Source organism: Choristoneura fumiferana, chromosome 12, assembly GCF_025370935.1.
Source record: "Choristoneura fumiferana chromosome 12, NRCan_CFum_1, whole genome shotgun sequence".
In the NCBI taxonomy this organism is placed as follows: domain Eukaryota; kingdom Metazoa; phylum Arthropoda; class Insecta; order Lepidoptera; family Tortricidae; genus Choristoneura; species Choristoneura fumiferana.
Genome location: NC_133483.1, coordinates 17,110,392 through 17,134,585, shown reverse-complemented (window position 1 = coordinate 17,134,585; position 24,194 = coordinate 17,110,392). Strand labels below are relative to the sequence as shown.

General features: G+C 36.8%; 1 protein-coding gene across 1 annotated transcript in view; it reads right to left on the bottom strand.

Moving 5' to 3' along the window:
• stan (Protocadherin-like wing polarity protein stan) overlaps window positions 1–24,194 on the bottom strand; it is a 266,412-nt gene that overhangs the window by 75,118 nt on the left and 167,100 nt on the right. Inside the window, exon 3 of the mRNA XM_074095820.1 lies at window positions 16,273–16,304. The gene's annotated coding sequence lies outside the window, so the exon portion shown is untranslated. The remainder of the gene's footprint in view (window positions 1–16,272; window positions 16,305–24,194) is intronic.

Sequence of the window (24,194 nt, the reverse complement as noted above, 5' to 3'; positions counted from 1 at the left end):
ATTCACGTTTTTCTAAATTGGATTGCTTTATCAACTAGATTGCTTCGGAGTACGTTGTTAGTGATGATTAGAGATCTATTACATTATTTGATAATATTGTGGTGCTTCGTGACGAGTTGTAATGATTTTATTATTTTGGGACGTAATTGAAATGTACTACAATATTTTTTTAGCTTACCTTCTCCGCTGTCAACGGAGAGAAGCGGAGATTCCTGTAGGTACCTACTTACTCATGCAAGCCATCTTTTTTGTAGTTATCAAACCGAAACTTTATTTTTAGTTCTATTCTAGTGTGTATTTTATTTAAGTATTATTCGTTTTGTATCAAACCTCTTATATAGCTGATGATGATTAAGCTATTGTAAATATGATCATCGCGGTGATTAGGTATGTCCAATATGACAAATATATGTACAAATTGATAGTTTGATAGCTCCGAAATAAATGAGTAGATATATATGATGATAAAGATATGGACCCACGATGCCGATGATCCCAAATGTCGCGCTGAGTTCCATGAACCCGGTTTTGCTCCTAGTTGTTCCTAGTTTGGTATAAAAAAAAATATAAAGTAGTCGAACACTACTACCTCTTCTTTCAAGTTACATACAGTTACGTTCCAATGTTAAAAATTCTCATGCCTGTAGTTTTTTTTAAATAAAATATTGAGGCTCTGACTTATGAATCTTACCTCAAAATAAAATATAATAAAATATTTGACATTGAATGCACTTCAACGAAGAGTTAATCAAACGCACCAACACCACGTAACAGCCAGGCCATGACGACAACGCGGAAAATGTGTATACATTGCGTGCATTAGGCAGACGAATTGCAGTGCGCTAGCATTTCAACCGTGCAATGTAAGTTGGTATAGGAGATTTGCTCGTTGTGTCGTTGGTTACGCAGTTTAGTGGTCAAGTCGGCAAACGAGTTGGACCGGAAACGCGTCACTGCCGAGGCTCCATCATCCTGCCTCCCGGCATGCCAGTTAATAATATTAAGGAATCCTTATGAGCGGATTGTGGACTTTTTATAATTTTAACTAAGGCTTTGTCACAGTCTTAGTGTGCCACATGAACTTATTTATGGTTAGGTGTTTTCTTTAAATAAATAACGACATGGCCAGTGACGTACGATGCGAAATAAAAGTTTAGCGGCGTGTATATTGATGAAATCCACCTAAAACTATTAGGTCCTTTAAAATTTTTGGTACTCGACAGCGGATTCCAAATAGCACAGACAGAGTAAGCTGCTGAAGTACTTGTGTTCCATTATTTATATTACCACACAGAATTTCATAGGCTTCATAATTACCATTCCCTTATTAACTTAAGTTAAGAGCAAAATAATACCAGCAGCTGTTAAGATGCCCTTAGCAGTTCGTTACGAACAAAGAAATACTTTTAACCAATTAAAATAACAAGGTTTATGAGTGCCAGCTCCTGTTTCATCCACTTTCTTTTCCAACTTAAGGTTTCAGGTTATTCCATTCCGTTCACGGATTTTGTTACTTCGTAATTTCTTTAAAACAAAAGATGTCACTGTTAATTTCATCGTCACAGCCCTATATACTACAGGCCTCCTCTTAGTATAAGAGGGCTTGGGCCGTAGTTCCCGCACAGCTCCATTGCAGAACGACCACTTCACACACACCATTGAAATACTTAGCAAATTTGTACAAGTTTCCTCACGATGATTTCCACCACCGTAAAAAGGTCGTGCTAAATTTCAAGTACTTATAATTTTGTATGTGAGTTCAATAAAAATTGGAGGTTCTAGTTTTAACTCACCATCCTCTGTTCGTCACAGTCTATTATCCTAGCAGATAAATTAACTCAGTTTCAACTTCGTTCTGAAATTATGACAACTATGCCATAAATGTTGAACGTCCATAATGCAACATACCACGGCCCAGAATTTTGGCGTTTCCGCAGCTAAATTCTATCCGGAATCCTGTTTCATATTCGCGATGCTGTACGTTATTCGCCCGCCCAAGAAATATATAATGTAGCATTTCCGGTACATTTGCCGTAACATATTGTGTTGTGGGCATAAAACAGTGGTTCCGAGTCGAAGGTTGCGGCAAACTGCACCGCAATACGCCCCATGAACGGTCATGCAACTAATACATTTACCAGAGGCGTCTTTACCTATAGTGCAGGGTGTGCGTTGCACACGGGCGCAGCGGTGTTAGGGGCACCGGCCGCGGCACTGTGTCACACTTTGTACCTATTCCAATTTGACCGCGCGCTTCCTAGATGGCGTTAAAGTAATAATTGCACACGGGCGCTACATGGCCTAAAGACGCCTCTGACATTTACAATTGTACCTCCCTATTTACTGTTTGAGTACCTGCTTCGGTTTCGCCCTTTCCTTGATTTTATGTTATAAGCTTGGTAGTATTGATGAAGTTAGTTTTAAGATCACTTTATTGTCCGTCTGTCTGTATGACAATACTCGTTTTCTCAAGAACGCACGATGTCAAGTTAAAATTAATGTTGAATATTTAGGGCTGTAATATAATTTTAAAAATTATCTTATTTGACACGGTCAAAAGATACAACCTTTTCAAAGTGTGTTTATATTTAAAAAATGCCGAAATCAAAACTCAAAAGGTACACATTGGGATATTATTATATAGAATATGAAACTTATTAGGAAGTAAGGTAGCACACACCAAGAAAAAATAGTCCAAAAACCACTGATTCGCAAAAAATACTTTGTTTATAAATGTATACTATGAAGCACAAAGCTATTTTTTTCTGACTTTTGAATTTGTGCAGATCTCTGAGTATATGTTTCCGACCCACATTTGTCCAGTTTTTGTATAAAATCTTTATTTTATTTTATCTTTCAAACCCTCGAAACCCATTGAGAAGAATCCTGAGATTCAAGGTACCAGATATACGAACGGAATAAATGAAAAAATCGTCAAGTCGTAAGTTGGACAAGCGACACCTTCAACATTCAAGTTTGACAGCGCAGTACGTTCCAAAACGGGGCCGTAATCCCGCTCATCCAAGTGATTGAATAAATAACACGGTTTACGGTTCAGACAGCAGCTACACTCGTCCATAGCCAATAGGTACAAAACGTCCCAAGAACCGCTAAAACACTAAAAGGTTGCCCGACCAGCAACGAGACCCCTAAAGGTTACACTTTTGCTATATCACGTCCGAAACTGCGATCAGAATCGTGGATGCGAAAGGCCAAGTTAGATTGGCGGCAACGCGTGGTAGGCAGATATGTCGGAATTGGTCTGAGAGCTTCATCCACAAATTGCCTCTATAATTAAGCAGCTTTGCAAAGCAAACGTGGGGCTCGGCGTGAGCTAATGGCGATCAACGATATGGGATAGTTAAATGGTGTTTCTACGTCTCATATTCACATCAAATTTTGAACTGGCGAATAAAGCTCTCAACATTTTGAGCTCTTGGCTAAAACAATTTGCAAACAACTTTATTATGATTATAGGCGAGGACAATGAAGATAGCAGCCATTAATTAAAAGACTGTTCTGCTCCATGAGCATGAAACAAGTAATACTTATCTTTAAACTCGTTGATTCTTCGCACCGTGAAATCGTTTTAATCTCGTTCCGTCCTGTCAGTAAACATTTCGCTTTGATCATGATGGTACAGGAATGCTGGTATTTGTGCTGAATCCATATAGCTAGGGCTTTGCGTGAAGCGACGACGCATGTGATTGCACTGACAGCTGAGAGCATTGCATCAATGTTCGCTCGGTTCGACATTATGCATCTTGAGCGGGTACTCAGGAGAACCTCTTACATAGTTGAAAGGACTATTCCATTCCATTCAGTTGGAATACTACGCTAATACTGTACAGTGCAACGCGCAAAGGGAGTAGGTTCTTATACAAAAAGCTAAATTGCAACTTTGCAAAACTAAGGCCAAATTTGTATTGCTTTTAATGAGCTTCCGTAAATCAAGGCTTTACAAGTATTTCAAAGGAATTGGTCATTAAATCACTACCTACTTAAATTATTTTCCAAAATAAATATTAAGTCGACCGAAATGTTCATGTTTTTAGAAATGGAGGTATTTATGCCCATATTACCTTGGGATGAAAGTATCCCAGGAGGAGTTTTAATTAGTCGCTTGCTACGGTCCATTAAGGGTTTTCCACTAAGTAGCTAAGCAAGGATAAAAACAGTTTTTTATAAAAAGACAGGCTAATGAACCGGCTGCGTCGAAATTTTATTTTGCTTAAATCAAAAAAGGTACGAGGTACGAAAAATGGATAGCAAGACTTTCTGTACGTACAGGAATGCAACGCACATCTTAATTAATATTAAGAAATTTTACACGAATTAGGAACATAGGTAGCTAAAAAGCCAATTATTATTGGTGACTCAAGTGCTGTAAGTTACTAAAACCTGTGAAAATACGACGAAATGCATGCAGATTGTATAAGAAAATACACACAATAATATTTCTAACTTCTCCTATTATTACTTCTGTGTACTAAGACGACTAAACCGTAGCACAGGAATACGATTTTAGACGAAAACCAACTATGCATTTACTCCTTTACAACCATAACATACAAAGCATGCGTTCAACTGGACTAGTGTTTGTACTAGTGCGAGAGTAAAGGTGCAGCCACATGCAGTCGCTCGACGTGTATTTCCAGCGTCAAATCTGGTCACGCGACATATAGCGACAAAGCTGAAAATGTTGACCCTTATCGCTGGAAAAAAACTCTTCAATTTCGAAAAAAACACTGTTATTTTTTGTTTTCATTCACTCCAATTTCTTTTATTTGTACCACTGCCACGACTGCCACTAAAGGAGGTTAAGAAATCAGCTTCCAAGACCAAGATCACTCCTGCAAGCAGCCATCTTGACGCTGCTGTTCGTCGTGGCGACTTAAAGCTACTTTTTGAGTCGCGGGAAATTAAAAATTGGGTCACGTGACCAGATTTACTGCAAACGAGCGTCGAGCGGCTGCATGTGGCCGCACCTTGAGCCATGCCGTATGCTGCATAGTTAACGTCTCGCGTTGATCCTTAGGATTTACGCATGTGTGGGTTCCAATTCAATTATGTTCGTGTAAGTACGATGTATATATGAGCGGGAATATGGTAGAAACAACAGGATTTGAATGGAGCATTATCACTGGGATCTAGATGTCAAAAAGTGCGCCAGGAAAGTCTTAGTGTACCTAAGGAAAATGGAAAAATATTTACGTGATTTAAAGACGAAGTGGTTAGAGAATCTGATCTGACCATGGAGCTTGAGGTTCGATCTTCGGCCAGGGAAGATATTTGTGTGAATAATACGAATGTTTATTCTCGAATCTTGAACGTTTTATATGTATTTAAATATGTTTTTATTTATACAAATGTTCTTATCCGTTGGCTGGTACCCATAGTACAAGCTTTGCTTAGTTTAGGACTGGATTAATTGGTGTCAACTGTCCCATGATAATTATTTGTTTATTTTTGTGCCATATTCTATTTTATTCGGATGTAAAAAGCAATGTAAAATTGTAAGTCGTATTTTCGAAGCAAGTAAAATTTAAATTAAACGCTTTTCCTGTAAATTCGCTACAGCTTTCCCTCATTAAAACAGACTACTGAATTAATGCCTTTCTCAGCGCTATTATAACAATTTGTGAGCAAGTTACAAAATGGCTGCATAGTTTGCTAAATAGCACCTCGTAGAACAGTTTTACTAAGTCGATTACGGGTGTTTGTGGTCCGCAGACTCCTGTATAGCCTTCGACAGCACTTAGCGGGGAACGAAGTTTTAAAAGCTAACCTGCAGATCGTTCTAAGTACTATTCACTATTAATGTGGATGGTAAAATACTGTTTAAAGATAAAGTGAATTTATGCAGCCGTACATGGATAAAACAAGTATGTATAATTAAGAATCAAATCAATTTAAGTTACAATGCCACTGACTAACAGAGCGACAGAAATAACTTTATGTCTTTTAATATTAAGTTTGTGGTCGGATGTGTTACAAATGAATTCAAATTTCCTAAGTAAAACTTTATTACAATATTTTATGCTCAATGTTACCTCACGCAATACGAGTATGAGTCCCATAACCCTTCCGTGTCCCAATAATGTTCCTGTCAGCACGTCCATTCAGAACATGTCACTTTATCTCTGGCCAGTACCACGTGTCGCAAACGGCTTCTACACGGACAGCGGACATGTTGCATAAGGATCGCATTGTCAGCTCTACACTGGGACCAGAGCTCTGAAATGCTATTATTTGAGCTGTAAATTGATATAAGGTGCAAGTTCACGGTTTTCTCGGTACTCGGCCCGTTAATAATTTCATTAATAAGAACGATATTTTAAAACAATTATTAACTGTCTTCTTCTTCTTCAAGTGCCTCTTCATTACTGATGATTGGCAGTCAACTTTTAAAATTTTTCCTTATCCAGAGCTAGTCTGAACAGTTGTTCCACGGTCTTGATGCGGTCCATTCTCTGATATTACGAAGTCATGACGTTTTCCTTCTTCCAACCCTCCGCTTCCCTACCATCTTGCCCGTCATTATAGTTTGTAATAGATGGTATCTGTCATGACGCAGTACATGACCCAAATAGGCTTCCGCCGATTGACAGTGCGTACCAGCTCCACACTCTTCGCCATACGTTTAAGGACCTCCACATTACTGACTTTGTCCGTACAACTAATGCGGAGCATTCGACGATAACACCACATTTCGAACGCTTCTATAAGTATAGTCTCTTCCGCAGGTCTTCTTTTACGGTCCAGGACTCGCATCCATAAAGCACGACTGGCCAGATGTAGCAGTGCAGGAGTCTAGTGCGGAGTTTTATAGATAGCTGCCGACTGCTTAAAACTTTCCTCATTGTTTCGAATTATTGACTGTATAACACAGAAAATAACACGTGGACACCTAATCGACACATTCCAAGCCTATTTCAAAAATGGCAATAATTGCCGCCGCTTACGCTAGCTCGACGGGCTATGCGTTTGACAAAAACTGAATGCCCGGTACTACGAAACTCATTTCGCGCGGTGACAAGCAATGCCCGTTATACAGTTAACGATAATTAAGCGACAGTCGCTGTTCCGAGACGTTATCATAATACATATCAACTCTGAGTAGATTTTACTTATTCCCTGACCCTTCCGAGACACGTATCAGCACGTTTGTTCGGAATTTGTCGCTTTATCACTAGCGCCACGTGTCGCTAACAGATTCCGCACCGACAGCGGAAAATGCTGCAAAAATTATCGCATGTCTTTCAGGTTTACATTGGAAATGCTGGAAGCAGCTTCAACTAAAGTTGTTAGTTGTGAACCTTAACACTAACACAAAGAGAGAGAGAGAGAGAGTTAACATTAGATTATATTATCAAGAAAGTGTGGAGTTATTTTAAATTGTGATTAGTCCTATTTGTAACGAAAAGTCCCATTTGTGTGTGTGTTTATTCCTCTTTTACGTTAAAATAGCTAAACGGATTCTCAAAACTACTCCCACGCAAAGTCGGGGCGCTTCGCTAGTATATGTATCACATGTCATGAAAAAATATCTAACTGATGGTGAAAATCTCTTTAAAATCCGTTGCATAGTTTTAGAGATCTTAGCGTACAAACAGCGGGAAGTAACTTTATACTAAATAATATTATTAAAGATAGGTATTTAAATACTATGAGTATCAAAAAATCAACATGGTTCATTCAAAATCGCAACAAAAGCTTCTTAAATATCTGAAGTCAAAAATGCTGTGGCAAAGCAAAGCAGATGAAATATGATCGATAAACAAGTAGTTTATATTGCAATTCAGAGATATCGCCTGCATCTGCAGCGGAGAGCTCAGGGTGCCGTGTTCGTCGCGATATACGTATATGTATAACTGCATCTTTAGAAATAGGGTCACCAAATATTTTTACAATTCTATTAAGAATTCGGAAACATTCGAAGAATAGATGTTTAGCCGTTAAGGAAAGGTCGCCGCAGGCCGCCTACTAGGTGGATCGAGAATATCGCAAGAGTTGCGGGCAATCTGGTGAATTTTAGAGGATCTCTATATTTCGATATTGATTGGGGCGGCTGATCACAAGACATAGATTTCGTGATCGCATGCATATACTCATGCGCATGAATTTCGACTCTATCGAGCTTCTCATGGGTATACAACTGTGCCGAAATATCGAGCTTCTCGTCTCGTGGTCGTAGCGCATGCAACTGTGCCGAAATATCGAGCTTCTCCAAAATCAAGGTACGCGGAACAAAACCCGAATTTTAATCATAAAATTAGTAATGGCCGCGATAGTCCAAAACATTGTGTTATCGGTAATACTTTGTAATTCGGTGATACTGCTTTATTATCTTACACAAATATCACTATGAGGAAATGCAAGCTATAAAATCGATGGCAGCTGTCAGTTTTGATGCTTGCAATTGAGTTGGCAGCGATTTAAATTGCCTGCATTTCACTATTATTGTGAGCTCGACGTAACCACCGATTTACCAAGTATCATCGATAAGACAAGGTTTGCCCTACATTGTCGTTTATTGTGGCGTTCTAAGGGAGAGGTTTTCGTTCGACAGCGTATGTCCTCTAACTGATGATGTGTGTTGGACACACTACTACCAATTTACTATCTAATCCTGTCGTTAACAAATAGCTATTGAGTTCTTATTTCATTAAAACTAAAACAAAACTGATATAATTGCTTCTAAATAAGCCACTAAATAAAAAGATCTTTTCATTTTTGGAAATAATAATTGAACCGCCAAACAATGTCAAGAAGAATGTGCCGTTAAAAACTTGGAAGGAAGTAATTTTTTATTCACCTTCTAGTAATTGCGAGGGAAAGTTTAGTTCGTTCCAGTTTCAAGAAACTTGAGGGAAGTGATTTCCGTCCTTTGATATGCAGGATTTGTAAGATTAACGGTAAATTGAAGGCGAATCTAAGTGGTCATCGTGCTTCAGAAGAATACCCGTATTAAACGTCATTGTCTCTAGATTTAGCGATTGAAGGGATTTTCTCGGGCTTTTACACCTTGGATTTATAATAATACATGTAATTTCTAGTAATTGGGCATTTTTGCTTGAAATGACGCTAAGTATTTTTTTTTTCAGAATAAGGCAAAAGTTTCCCTAATTTTTTTGTCAGTCTTGTGACTTTTTTTCATACAGTTTATTAAAAAATATTAGATTCGTTTATTAAATTATATGTATTTAGTCTTTAAGGTATACCTATATTGTATGGGCCGTGTTGCCTGAAATAAATAAGTAGTTTATTATTATTATTATTGGGTCGTTACGAAATGGACACATAATTTGTTTATGGAAAATTGGAGACGTGTTTGCGCCATTTAATAAAAATGCCCAATTATGTAGTCTGAACTTTATTTCGATACCACACAAATATATCTAGCAGTACAGTGTTGCCAACTCTAATATATAAAATGTATTTTACAACATTACATAGGTATATGCATAACCGAAATGCAAAGTTGATCACACACTATGCCCAAGTTCCAATTCATACATACCTCATCTAATGCCAAACTCACACAATATATAATAATAATGTTAATGCGATATTTAACTTTTAGTTTGTGAGTGTACACATTGTCATGTATTTAACCAAGATTGTTTTAAGATTTAAACCTTGTCACATTCATCCCTGTTGCATAAACTTTGTAGATGATAAACACAGAGGCCAAGCAACCCTAGGATTACGGTGACAGTTAGTGCATCCCCACGAAGGCAAATACCTGGATTTAACTGCGCACTGAGATATCCTTGCTCGCGCCTGGTACCGGGAATTGGCTTTGCTAAATAATTTACAATAGCAAATAATTTACCATAGGCTATATTTAGGACCTGTTTCACTCCATCGCAGCCTAAATACGTCCCACTGCTGGGCACAGGCCTTCTCTCAGAACAAGAGGGCTTGGGCCATAGTTCCCACGCAGGCCCAGTGCGGATTGGGAACTTCACACGCACCATTGAATTGCTTCGCAGGTTAGTGCAGGTTTCCTCACGATGTTTTCCTTCACCGCAAAGCTCGTGGTAAATTTCAAATGTAATTCCGCACATGAATTTCGAAAAACTCAGAGGTGCGAGCCGGGGTTTGCACCCACGACCCTCTGCTTGAGAGGCGATAGGGCAAACCACTAGACCACCACGGCTTCATCTAGCTAGAGCTGTCTATCTATTAGGATTGTTTAGATACAGCCCTGTGACGGACAGACGGACGTACAGACAATGATGTTAGATGACCAGATGGCCTAGTGGTTAGAGAAATTGACTACGAAGCTTGAGGTCCCGGGTTTGACTCCCGTGTCTTGGGTGTTTAATATGTATTTAAGTATGTATCTATGTATATAATAATATTTATGCGTTGCTTAGTACCCATAACACACAGAAGCTTTGCTAAGCTTACTTTGCGACTAGGTCAATTGGTGTTAATTGTCCCCCGATATTTATTTTATTTATTTATTTAATGTAGCGCTTTTTATAGGGCTCCGTTTGTCACCTTTCGGGTACGGAACTTTCAAAGTAACGGAATAATAACACCTATAAGCACATGTACAGATCTGTTCATTGACGAAGGCGCGCCCCTCCACATTTTATAATTATAGTTTAAACGTATCCATACGACAAGTCTATGTGTGCGTAGCTCGAACGTGTCCTCAGTCGCAAGCGTACCGTCAGTCACGCACACTGAGACTACAACGTGTAAGTATACGAGGTTTACTCGTGCACATTGATAATTAGCTGTGAAGGGGCGCGCCTGCGTGAGTGAACAGATCTGTAAAGGTATAGTTATAGATGTAGGTATGTATGAAGCCGTGGTGGCCTAGTGGTTTGACCTATGGCCTCTCAAGCTGAGGATCGTGGATTTAATCCCGGGCACCCACCTCTGAGTTTTTCTAAATTCATGAACGAAATAACATTGAAATTTACCACGAGCTTAACGATGAAGGAAAACACCGTGAGGAAACCGTCAGCGAAGAGCAATAATAACAATAATAATCGTTTATTGTTCATTCAATTCAATTCAAGGGTGTGTTTGAAGTTCCCAACCCTCACTGGGCCCGCGTGGGAACTACGACCCATATCCGGTCCATTCTGAGAGGAGGCCTGTGACGATGAGGATGTAGTGTAGGTGTATGTAGGTATCCTTCTATATACAAAGAAGAGCGACAAGGAACTGTAACTAAGACTATAAGACAGCAAAGCTCATAAAGCCTCGGTAAAGCCTAGATTAAGCGACATAGAAAATTCCTCGCCACTTTTCAACGCTTCAAAGAGGATTGAAGAATGGACACACACACACACACAAACATCACGCCTGTTAATACTTCGGAGCTATTTTTAGCAATTTTAGGTTTAAAGTTTGACAAAAAGATACAATAGTGACAGGTTGCTAGCCTGTCGCCTACGGTTTACCTTAACCTATATCCTCAGTCGCCTCTTACGACATCCACGGAAGAAATGGAGAGGTATAATTCTAACCCGACACCACACGGGTTGAAGAATGCAATGACGGTATATTATAGAGTAAGTTTGTGGGGCGGGACACGACACATAAAAGTTTTATTGAGTGTGTGAAAGGGAACATAACATTTTCATGTTTGGTTTAGCATGGTTGCATATTGTTTATGTTTAACTGTATGTTATAAACAAGGTGTTCTGTATTTACTTTGGTTAGTACAGTCACCTGCATTGATATCTGCCACAGCGGAGCGTGCAAAAATATCTGACAAGTCCTACCAGCCCTAGAAATAGAGTCGTATCAGATATTTATGCACGCTTTGTTGTGTCAGATATTGGTGCTGGTGATTGTACCTTTGTTCTATAGAAACGAACTCAAAGCTAACTTTTTTATGTAACTAAAATTTATGCTTTCCAATTAAGTAGAAGGGACGCATACAGTAACGAAGTGGGTTATAGCCACTTGTGCTAATGTTGTGCAGTGCGTATAATAAATTGGTCTAACGATTGAAACTTGAGAGCCCTAGCAACAATAGAGTCTTTAGCCAATTATTAGCATATCCGTCTGTGAGCTGGGGGCACTAACTAGCTAAAAGGCTTTTGAAGTGAGGCCATTTTGTCAAATGCAGAGACCGTATTGTTTAACGCGCTGACGTTCGCAATCGCATTCACTACCTCTTTCTACTCTCTTCTTATGCCCTGTGATAGAAAGAAATAGTGAAAACAATTGTGATTCGAAGTGTGTTAGACAACAAGGCCTCAGGTCGATCCAAAAAAACTGGCACGAGTGGATTGAATGAGTGAATGAAAGTATCTGTGTGTTACCTATTTGAACACTTACACTTCACACAAATGTGAAAATGTCAAGCATCTGTCATTTTCCTACAGACTGACCAAATTATCTGTGAGTCGTACCAAATAATACTACACTTTATGCGAACGACATTAAAACTTTTTAGATTCACAGACGTTGGTCAGTCTGTGCAAAATGCCTACATAAATAAAAAATAAAAAAAAATATCACGGGACAATTCACACCAATTGACCTAGTCCCAAAGTAAGCTTAGCAAAGCTTGTGTTATGGGTACTAAGCAACGGATAAATATAATTATATAGATAGATACATACTTAAATACATATTAAACACCCAAGACCCGAGAACAAACATTCATATTTTTCATACAAATATCTGCCCCGACACTGATAGTGACTGTCTGGTAGTGACTAGGCCATCTGGTCGTCTAACTGACATTACTTTCGTTCAATCCATTAGTGTCAGCTCTTGTGAATCGACAAATAAAAAATAAATTAGACACATGTCAAAACCTAATACTTAAAGTACCTATGTTGGTCTCTTGATAATATTTTTTTTTAGAATCCTTCTGTTACCATTTCTCTGATTTATGAAATGTATAGATAATCTGTGTTTGTTTCGACGAAAATAAAGGCGTTGTTTTTAGTTAGTCTTATTTTAATATTTCAAGAATTTAGCTTTTTGTTTTTAAAACGACTTTTAAAATAATGCTACTTCCAGCACCAAAATTTGAGACTATTATACATAATGATAATGAACTGTAGGTATTCATTAAATCTCAATTGATTCTTATTTTTCAGAAGCCGTGTACAAGCTACAATTTCCCGTTGTAACTAACTTTTCCAAAAAAACAATTACAAAAAATCAGAAATAAAGTATAAAATATACTGTAGCTTGCTTTACAAGACTGTAAATAAAATATATCGTGAATATTGACCGCAACACAAAAAAAGATGCCCGTAACGAAACGAAAGCGATGGCTTTCGATATCAAGGCAAATATCAAAAACGTGCACAAAGATTTGAACCACAAACTACGTCAAAAGACCCAATTAACTTTAGCTACCTGTACCTACTAGTAAACTGTAGATTGTAAAAACGTGTATAAAATTTCGTGAATTGATCAAAAACGTGCAGAAATAAAATAGAGTTTGAGTGTGCATATTCCTGCACGGTGCCAATTAAAAGTTAGGAATTTCGTTAACGTTTTTGAAGTTTTAAGTTTTAACAGCCGGCATTAGAGGTTTTTATGACGCTGGTATTAGTTTTACGATTCAACTGGTTCTTGAGCAAAATTTTGTTAAGAAATAAAGAAGTTGCAGAACTGGAAGGTATAGAAAATTATCCAAAAACTACTTTTTCTTAGAATGTACGAGCTGTTTTCAAATGAACCCGGCAAATTTAGTAGAAGATTGGGTTGGTTGGACTGAATAAGGCTAGAAATGAAAATAGTAGTTATTTTACAAACATATCATCAAAACTTGTATGAAATACATCTTACTTACAATATCTTCATAGTTACCTACTTACCTAAGTCCCTATATATATCTTAATATATAAAAATAAAAATGAATCCCTATTTCCCTTGATCACGGTATCACGCGTGAACGGCTGGACCGATTTCGCTAATTATTTGTCGTGTTTGCTACTGTCAGGAGAAGGTTCTTATAAAAGAAGATTTAGAAAATTAATAAAATAAAACTGAACCGGGGGGCGAAGCCGCGGTCACCAGCTAGTAATTTATAAAAACGTTTTACAGTTAAAAAACTCAAGAAATACTTTTTTGTATGCATTAGTACATGTATGTTCTATAATATATAGAACAAATATGGAACTTAAGTTATTTATCGAATATGGAACGCTAAGTGTCTGAACAGTACTTACGCTACTACTAGGTACATATAAAAGGAGACTCTTAAGTTTTATACCTATAGGCAACCTTACGTTAGGTAACTTGCTCATTCGTCATCATCTCTTCCTTCATAAAGCAAGTTATGCCCTTTATGTCATTACGAGTCGTGTAATACTACAACCCGACCAAGTTGTGATGGGGCTAATTTGCATGTAATTGGAGCGCAAGTGCCATTCATTCCAGTTTGGATAAATTCATTTTGTTCGGCGGTGCTCCTTAAACTGACGTAATTTTGGTATGCAGAGAAATTGAGTGCGGGGAGTGAGCTTGGATGTTTTCGGGTGAATGTCGTATCATAACGTCCCTCACTCTCGTATTAAATAATATAAGCGTCAACGGAACGGCAAGATACGAAATTCGAATTTTGCACTTCGTTATAGAGCTAGGGTATTTTTTCAAAGAATGGCGTTAAAAAGAATGATTACGAGAGTGATTAGATTTCTTAGCGCTTTGAAAAATTATATGTAAGACGCTGTGTACAGTCATCAGCATTAATATCTGCCACAGCGGAGCATGCTAAAATATCTGACACGTCCTTCCGGCCCTAGAAACAGAGTCGTATCAGATATTTATGCACGCTTGTTGTGTCAGATATTGGTGCTGGTGACTGTACCTGTGGTCAGATGAAAAGAAAAGAGAACGATTGTGTGCTTACTTTAATTTTGAGATTAAACTTAGTGGCTAGACATAATGTCTTTTTGTTAAAAAAAATGTTTTTAGGACATGTTTTATTTTACCACTTTTCTTACATATACAGGAGTATACTTCAAGCCATTCCGACCACTGAAAGTGGGTTAAAATCGGCGTCCAAGATTTGGCCCATATCTAAGCTACTAACTAACCTCTTGCTCGCGCTGTATTCCATATGATGAGGATCTTGAAGCCCCTTTGTGTAAACAATTTCTCTCTGACTGTGTCCCGCCATCTGTGCCTATTTTTACCCGACTGCCCGAATGAGGGTTATATTTTTCAAGCGTATGTATATAGCAAGTTAGACAACACAACCTCTGATGGGAATCGAGTTATTACGAGTACACAACAATAAGTAGGAACTAGAAATTAATTTCATTTACAGCGGCCATCAAAGTAATGCTCAACGAAGCAAGTCAAATGAACTATGCAGTTTTTTTAACAGAAATAATACGAGTTATGAATGGTGAATGAATTCGTTTTCCTTCAGAAAGCACCTTCTTTGACGGGCGAGGAAATCTTGTAAGGGTCTTGAATGCAGTCTGGTTTCTTTCAGAGCTCGTCTTGTTTCACTGAGTTTGCATCGAGTTTTGAACCAGTTTTTACAAATTCGATTTAACAGAGCTGAGTCGTGTTCATTAAATAATTTACACAGACGCCTTTAAGAGATTATTGTTATACGAATAATATATATTTTACTTAAATTCAAAACTACAGTGGAGTTCTAACTCAGTGTTCCAGCTGATAATTATGACATAACTAAATACTAACTACAAGCGAATAATAGAGTCGTAATGCTTAATCTAGAGTTATATAGTACTTTATGTCGCAATTTCTGCTTTATTCTTAAATAGTGTTTCTAAGTAAGCAATTTGTTGGCAACATCAACATGAATGCAATTGTTTTTTTAGTCGCTGATAGCTTGGGTTTACAAAGCGGTAGTGTTAGCAGCCTTATGAATAATGTAGGACTAGGATACTTGACTACCTATGTAGGTACATACTATTACATCTTCCATAAACAACACCTTCATTGCATGTGAGTGTAAATGTTCATTGTGTGCATAATTTTTGCAAGTCATAATCTAATGTTTACCATAATTTTTGTTAACAAATAAACAATAATATACATACATACATAAAATCACGCCTCTTTCCCAACGGGGTAGGCACTAGGCAGAGACTACATCCTTCCACTTGCTACGATCCTGGCATACAACTCTCGCTTCCTCTACATTAATCAATCTTTTCATCAAAGCTTCAGGTAGGTTGGTCAGAAGCTTCGCGGTGGAGCTGGTAGCACGCTTGGTGCAAGCCAAGAGACGTTGGTTTGATTCCCGTCCGGCGCAACCAATTTTTTTTTTGGAATTAAGGTTCAACTTACATTTTGAATTACAGCCACGCTGCGCCAAAAATCTGTAACAAAAGGAACGTTTTAATAATAACGCAAAAGAAGTAAAGGGCTTTACAATCGGCAATCCTACATGAAAGTATTTATTAAAGAGGCGAGCGGTCGCGGCTGGTCCCTACGGAATGCAAATTAAATATTAAACATTACACAAACATAACCTTTACTCGTACCTACATAGGTAAATAATGCCCTGAACAAACAAAATTGTTTTGTGAAAGCTAATTGTATGTACGTATTGAATATTTTTAATAATATGATGCGTTGTTTTCACATATCTATAATTATTAAAAAAAAAACTGTTTATTTCAATAAAAATTGCATAATTAACTTGATTGACCTTAGCTTCTAATCTTAAATTAAAAAGATTTTTTGAGTTAAGGAGTCTCTAAAATTTGTTTGTACAATGTGATACTAATTTATTCATTCTCATATTGCTATACTCAATTTATCTTGACATTCGGAACTTCACGGTGAAATTTGCACACGCTTTTAAACGAAGCAACGAAACTATTATATACTCATCTTCACACTCAATGTCTGTCTGTCTGCCTGATTTTTACCTCTTGACAATTACATAAATCGTTAAACTGACTTAGATGAAATTAGAGGACCACAGATTATTATGGTCGCCGAATTTACGAAAGCAAAGTATGCCAAAATTTAGATCAATCGGTTACCAGGAAGTAGTTGTTGGCCAATTTTGAAAACACATATTATATCCTAACAAAGTTACATACGAATGTTGTAACAAAAACCGGCCAAGAGCGTGTCGGACACGCCCAAAATAGGGTTCCGTAGCCATTACGAAAGAATTAATTAATATTTTTCGAAGGATTTCGTATTTTGTACGCAATATTCCAAGTTTAGGTATAGTTTATACCTTAGGCTGTTATGTACTCTTAAACTACTTACTAATAATTCTCAAGAAAACTTAACCGTTATAGTTTTCCTTGTACATAAGTTTGATATACTTACTAACTACCATCCTGATTTTTTTCAAATTTTACCACTCACCGGTTTATATTTTAGAAGGGGGGACGCTCGATTTTAATGAAAATTTGCACTTTAAAGTTGAATATTTTGCAAACTTATCACTGAATCGAAAAATCATCTTAGCAACCCCCTAATGGTAACCTTTCCAACGATACCCCACACTACAATATTGGATGAGAAAAAAAATCACCCCACTTTACGTCTATGGGAAGTACTCTAAAAAAATTTTTTTAAATAATTTTTATTGTACCATTTTGTCGGCATACTTTACATTATATTCGTGCAAAATGACAGCTTTCTAGCATTGATAGTCCCTGAGCAAAGCCGCGGACGGACAGACAGACAGGCATGGCGAAACTATAAGGGTTCCGTTTTTGCCATTTTGGCTACGGAACCCTAAAAAAACCCGCTCGAGTGCGAGTTGGACACGCGAATGTACCTATGAATATCCAGTTATAGCAGAGCCCTGTATTCCTAAGCAAAATGTATCTACGCAATGTGAGTTCAATGTCCGAACTAATCTAACATTGACGGTTCTGACATCTATAGACAGACAGACATAAAAAAAAGATTTTCAGGCTTATTATGTTATTGGTTGCGTTAGAAGAGCTACCTACAACTGGAAGTACCCTATGGGTTTGATTCCCCGGCAATTTGTACAGAAACTCCATTTTGATGGTTTGCCTTACTACTCCAAGGGGTAACTTAGAAGACTGTGTATTTGGTAACTTGAAATGATAACTTTACGCGGTTCTGAGAAAGATAAACCGACGAACGGGCGGCAACAAAGTGATCCATAAGGATTCCATTTTAACAGTCGGAGTTGCGAAACGCTAAAAATTACAATTTATCTCAATTTTTGTTCACTTTAAACTAAGCCTAAGAATTCCAACGAACCCCCAACTCATTTAAACTCCAATGAAAGTATGGTGAGCCTGTACTCTCAAAAAGATCGTCATATTTAAATAATCCCAACATTCGTATGCACCCCAGGTCATGTCCTAAACAGAATGTACTTCGATTAATTTCTTAATTATGTCTGGGTTTTAAGTAAATTACATTGAAGCTTGCTGGACTGGACAAAGCAGTTAGATTGTTCTTATTATGGTCGCACGGCTTAAGTTACATTGAGGATCTCATAATTAAAATTTGCTGGTGAAAAATTTCAAGGCGGATAATGGATGTCAGTTCTTTTGTTTAAAAATACCGAAGCTCGAATGGATGAGTCTGCGAGAAGTTGGTGTTGATAATTTTAATAGAATGATAGTAAGGCCATTAAGTAGATTAAATTATTTATGATTGCCCTACCTTGTGTCCGTGGCTTTGGCCCCGTGTAAGAATAAAAAAAAATCTAGTTATGTAATTAATTTTTGTTTAACAACTGTACATAAAATAACATAAAACACGCATAAAATTAACAGTTAAAAAGAGGACTAAAAGTAATAACCTAAGATAATCTTTCTATTACAATTCCATATCTGTTTATTCCGGAAAATCTCTTCTTAATTTACCTCTCTTTATATCTATAGAAATAATGTTCTCTAGTATAAATCTCAGCTGTAGTGGTTAATTTTGCGCGTTCTGTGTCAAAAGTCAGTTACGTTACAAGTAGAGGGTTTATAATTCTAGCTATAATTATAATTAACTGAATTTATAAGTAGAACACGTATTTAGACTGGGCACCGTTAAAGAGGAATTTAATGTAATATGTAATTTTCTCTCTTTGTAATATGTATTTTTTTTTACTGTAATCGACCCTCCTTTTGGTTCTGAAAAACTTAAAAAACAATCAATTAAACAATCAAATCATTGCTTAAAAAGTAATAACTACGTGAACAAAATGATAATTTAACGCGCAGTCAAATTAAGTTGTTTTGACATAAATATCTGACAAAACGTCCCCCCTAATCCTGAATTATGAAAATTCCACAAAATGTACTGTCGTCATTATAAATTTTAATGCATTCGGAGCAATTAGCAGCTGATGCGTGCAGCTGGGACGGCGTGAGCCTTCATTTGTCACTGTCCCCTCTCATTGCCAGCAGTAAGTGATTGCCGAACAAAGATTTTTTAATTAGATGATTGATTTTGTTCGTCTTTGTTGTGTTTTTGTAAGAATTTTCCGTTTGAAATTATGGAGGAAATGGGCTATTTGACACTATTGTCATTTTATGTATTTTCTTTCTTTATGTGCTGTCGAAACGCGATTTCCTCTTAGATTTTGTAAGAAAAATTAAACTGTCATGTCACTTGTCAGCAAACTCAATTGAACCGATTAAATTTAAAATATTATCAATAATTATTTGTAATATACACGTGTATAATCAGTACACTTTTCTGTCAAAGTAGTTCGAATTTTTATTTTTTCTTGATAATATTCACGTATTCGTATTTTTCGTTTTTCAGTTTTTTTATTACTTTTATGCAGTCAATTATACCTATATATTTATTTACTATTAAGCTATCAAAATTCTTACAATTAAATGTGTTTTTTTTTTAAACATAAAACTGTGTCTCGAAATTATTGGTTAAAGTAACCCAATTGGAGAATTACGATTGATTGCTTTAGCTAAGGTTATTTATTTCTTGCTCCAATGTGCCTGCTAATATCGCATGAACACGTTATTCTTACCAAAAATTTTACTAAAATGGTTCGTTTCATGTAGAGTCCGAGATCCTTCTAAATAAAAGATAATATATATGCGTTCACATCACATACTTAAAAGCAGCCTTAAAAAGATTTAAATAAGCTCCATGAACAAAAAATAAAGTGCGTGTTCCAAAAGATTTATACTTCCATTTCTCGGTTTTAAAACAAGATGTCTCCATAATGTAGTGAGAACCATGTAATTTGTTCTTCACATTACATTGTGCAGCGAAAAATCTTTACGCTTCACGAAATAATGTCTCTGTAAAATATAGCTCCAAGACTCGCCGCGACTATTTGTCTCGTAAAATTTTTGTTACTTCCACCGACACGTTTCCCCTTTTACGAGTATGGTGCTTCGTCTCTGTCCTGTATTTCCTGTCCACAATTCACTCTCTTTAGTAATTTATTCGCAGTATTCAAAATTTCTGCGAAATCACGACACGAAAAGGGTCGTTGGTAGCTCGCAGTAAATTAATAAGTGAATTTGCCACTAATTAGCTATACGGGGTGCGAGCTGGGAAACCTGTAACTCGCATATTTTAATGACTTTATCTAGTATTTCGGGCCATAATCACCCGGTCGTTGTTTGTAGGTGGAAATGATGACACACTGCTGTTCAAATTGTTTGAAAAACACATACACCGCAATATAAAATTATCCGGAATAAAGTAAAATATTTTAAGGGTTTTTTAATTGTGGTTAACCATTTTTTCCACTGATGTTCAAATGTACGCGTCACAGGAGTATACTTTTACAGGATTTCGTCAAACTACAAACACCTTACATATAGACGATAAAAATAATAAATCCCTCTTCGGGTATAGCAAATGAGAGGTTATTTTTAGTACGTGATGATTACACAAGCGTACCTTTCGCAAATGCAGTGTACGAAGGCGTAACAACCAACCGCAAGCTGCCGTGCATGGGCAGTGGGCGCTACGTGCCCAGATGCGGGCTGACCACATGACCACATTATGAAGTTTTGAAAATATCAACGAACTTCTTAAACCACAGAATATACGAGCAAAGTATGAAGAAAGAAGGTAATAAATTTATTTAACGTCATAAAAAACATCACAATTAACATAACAATAGAAAAAATGTACACCATGTCACTGCCGGGAAGTATGACACGAAAAAAGACAAGACATACCTACATGACGCTAAATAGGTCCCCACGCAGCATAAAACCACGGCAAGCCGTAGCGCTAATTTTCATATTTTTTCGACATAAGATTTACTGTACTGTCACGCGATTAAGAGTAAGTGCCGCTACAGTCTAGACAACCACATCTAGAGCCCAGAATCCATAGAATAGTTTTTTAGGGTCGCCGTCATTGAACTCAATGAGGAGGACTAGACATATATTGTATCCTCCGCGATTTCACTCGCATGTTCGATTCAGCATTTGAATTACTGGATTTCACTAAATTCCCATAGGAATTCCCGAAAATGACAACGTAGACTTCATAAACGTCAAAAGAACCCCATGCTCGTCACATCGTCCGTCCGTGTGTAGTGCCTGTTATCATAGCCTCGCAGATACAGAGCAGGCCCCCGGCCGATATTTCATCCTCGAATGTGCCGCGTCTAATGAAGGTCTGGGGACGTTACTTCCGAAGCTTATGGTACATGCGGCAGGCTTATTTGGGAGACAAGGAAATTAGACTAGATATTTAGATGGCCATTTTGTATATTAATGCAGTACGAGTATGCGAGTAGATAGGAGGCACTGCTTGAACTGACAGTTTGTAGAAGTTTTACCATTAAATAATTAAAATACGGTATTCGGCTATTTATTATTAACTAAATTGAAAATACAAACTGAAATATAGATGCACAGAAAAACCAGAAAAATAAGACCAGCACTGGGAATCGAACCCAGGTCCTCGGCATTCCGTGCCACGTGCTATACCGCTACACCACTGCTGGACAACGGTACAGACACGAATTTCCCCTATGCACCACATATCTCGACTGTATCGTGTTAAAATAACATCTTATTGAGACAAGGAACATATTTAACCCGCACTACTACCTCTATTATAACGTCAGCTATAAACAATACGGCACTACAGTAAAAGAAATGCCTTTACATGAAAAGGTCCTTTAATTCCGCTAATTAACTTAATAAACGTACTTACATTAACTCTGATTAGTCACTCCCATTGCTGTCGACGCATTCGATCCTTTAAGTCCAAGTATGCAACATGAATACAAATTTTATTACAAAATGCATCCTTTTTTTCATTGGCTTTACGACGGTAATCTTGCCTCTTGCCGTAAAGCGGGAAATGAAAGTGGACCGAATTAAATTGGTAGCGCGGTTTTATTCTTATTACTACGTGTTAACCGTGTAATGCAAGTATTTAACTTTTTTCATTTGAATTATTATCTTTTGTGAATGCGAATGCTGTATGTAATTATTTGTATGTCAAATAAGCTTATGATGTTTTTAGGTTTTCGTAACTCAGTTGCTAATGTTTACACGGGACATTTATTTATAGGATCACTTTACCGTCCATCTGTCTGTCTGTCTGTTCATCTACATGTCAAGACCCGTTTTTTAGGAACACCTGAAGGTATCAAGTTGAAATTAATTTAAAATACTCAGGTCTGCTACCTACCTCTTGAAGTAGTGGGAAAAATCAAACTTCTAAAGATAATGTTTCTATAGGGAATTTTCGGCTTCTACGATTTATTTTAATACTACGCATGTGTGCGTAAAATCAAGATGGAAAGATATCAATCAAGGTTTTATAGGTATTCAAAGGTAATTTGCTCGCCTGGGCGTTTTATCAGAAATGCCTAAATTACTTAAGTCTAGACGCTATCGATTCACACGAAAAGTTTAATACTCTACCAAAATTTATGAACTATCCAAACAGTTTTAACTGTAAAACAGCGCTAACGTAATTTAAAACCAACGATACACGCAGGGTTAACTGTTGAAGAACATTGAGGTTTTCATGTTAGTCATTTCAATCACGTTCATTCAGATTTTTCAGATAGTTAAATACCGAAACATCTTTATAAATTGCATTGATTGTCATACGTAATAGTATAAGAACAGGTAATTTATCTTTGAAGCAATTCAATAGTTCATATCTACTAAAATGAAGAAAAATAATACACATTTGTTAAATAGTTAAAGAAGTTTTTAATGATAAAATGCTTTACAGTGTTAAGGAATACATGGAAGACTTAGACTAAGTACATTATTATATTGTTAAGTATTATTAAGGTAAAATTAAAATACTAATATTAGCATTATTTTTTATTTAGTTTAGAATTTTGTTTTATTTTATTTATCTGGTGTAATAATCTATGTTCATGTTATTTGTGCGATTTGATTTTATGACATTATGTAATAAAATATGAATATTAGCATCAATCCTAGAATAAGTAAAGGATAAGTTGTTGCTTTGCCCTAGCAGGGTCCATGTAGTACTGTAATATTTATTTCTTTATTTGTCATCTCCTAATGCCATGGTTGCAACGAATAAATGAAAGGCATATAAAAAGTATATAGGCACTATGCATGTAACTAAATGAAAGATAACGCTCTGAAACCACTCCATATTAGCATAATTGTTGTATAACTGGCTAATCAAAATGTTTAAATTTCTTATTCTTTACTATACATTGTATTCTATCTGATGTACGTATGTCACTTCAATAAACAAAGTCAAATACAACATTCGTTATCAGCACGAAACTCTATATTTAACTGAGTATTACTTATAAAACTATATATTCTTTATAAAAAGTGAATCTACTAGTTTTTTCCAGTATGTGCGTTTATAAATTATGAAAATCTGTGAAAATTTTCAATAGTTCACGAAGATATTTCATACTATTTTTGTTGTGACATCAAACAGCTGTGCGTATAAATATGGCAAATAATTCGATTTCTGGCATAAAACACTCATAAACAGAGACGGTTATTCCGTATGGAAATTCAAAATGCGTATGTACCTTATGCATGAAGAGTTATGGGAGACGATCATCGGATATTCTGCTGATAGTAAAATTCCTACTGAGGTAAATCACGTAACGATCAGAAGGCGTTATCGAAAATATGTCTCACTTTAGATGGTATGGCATAACTCATGTAAGGTCATGCAAAAACAGCCAAGGAAGCTTGGGATGCTCTTTCGTCCGCTTACGAGGACAAAGGTATAGGGCGACGTATAAGCCTCGAACGGAAACTGTACAGGTACTGTTCTTGATGATTTTGATTCCAATATAG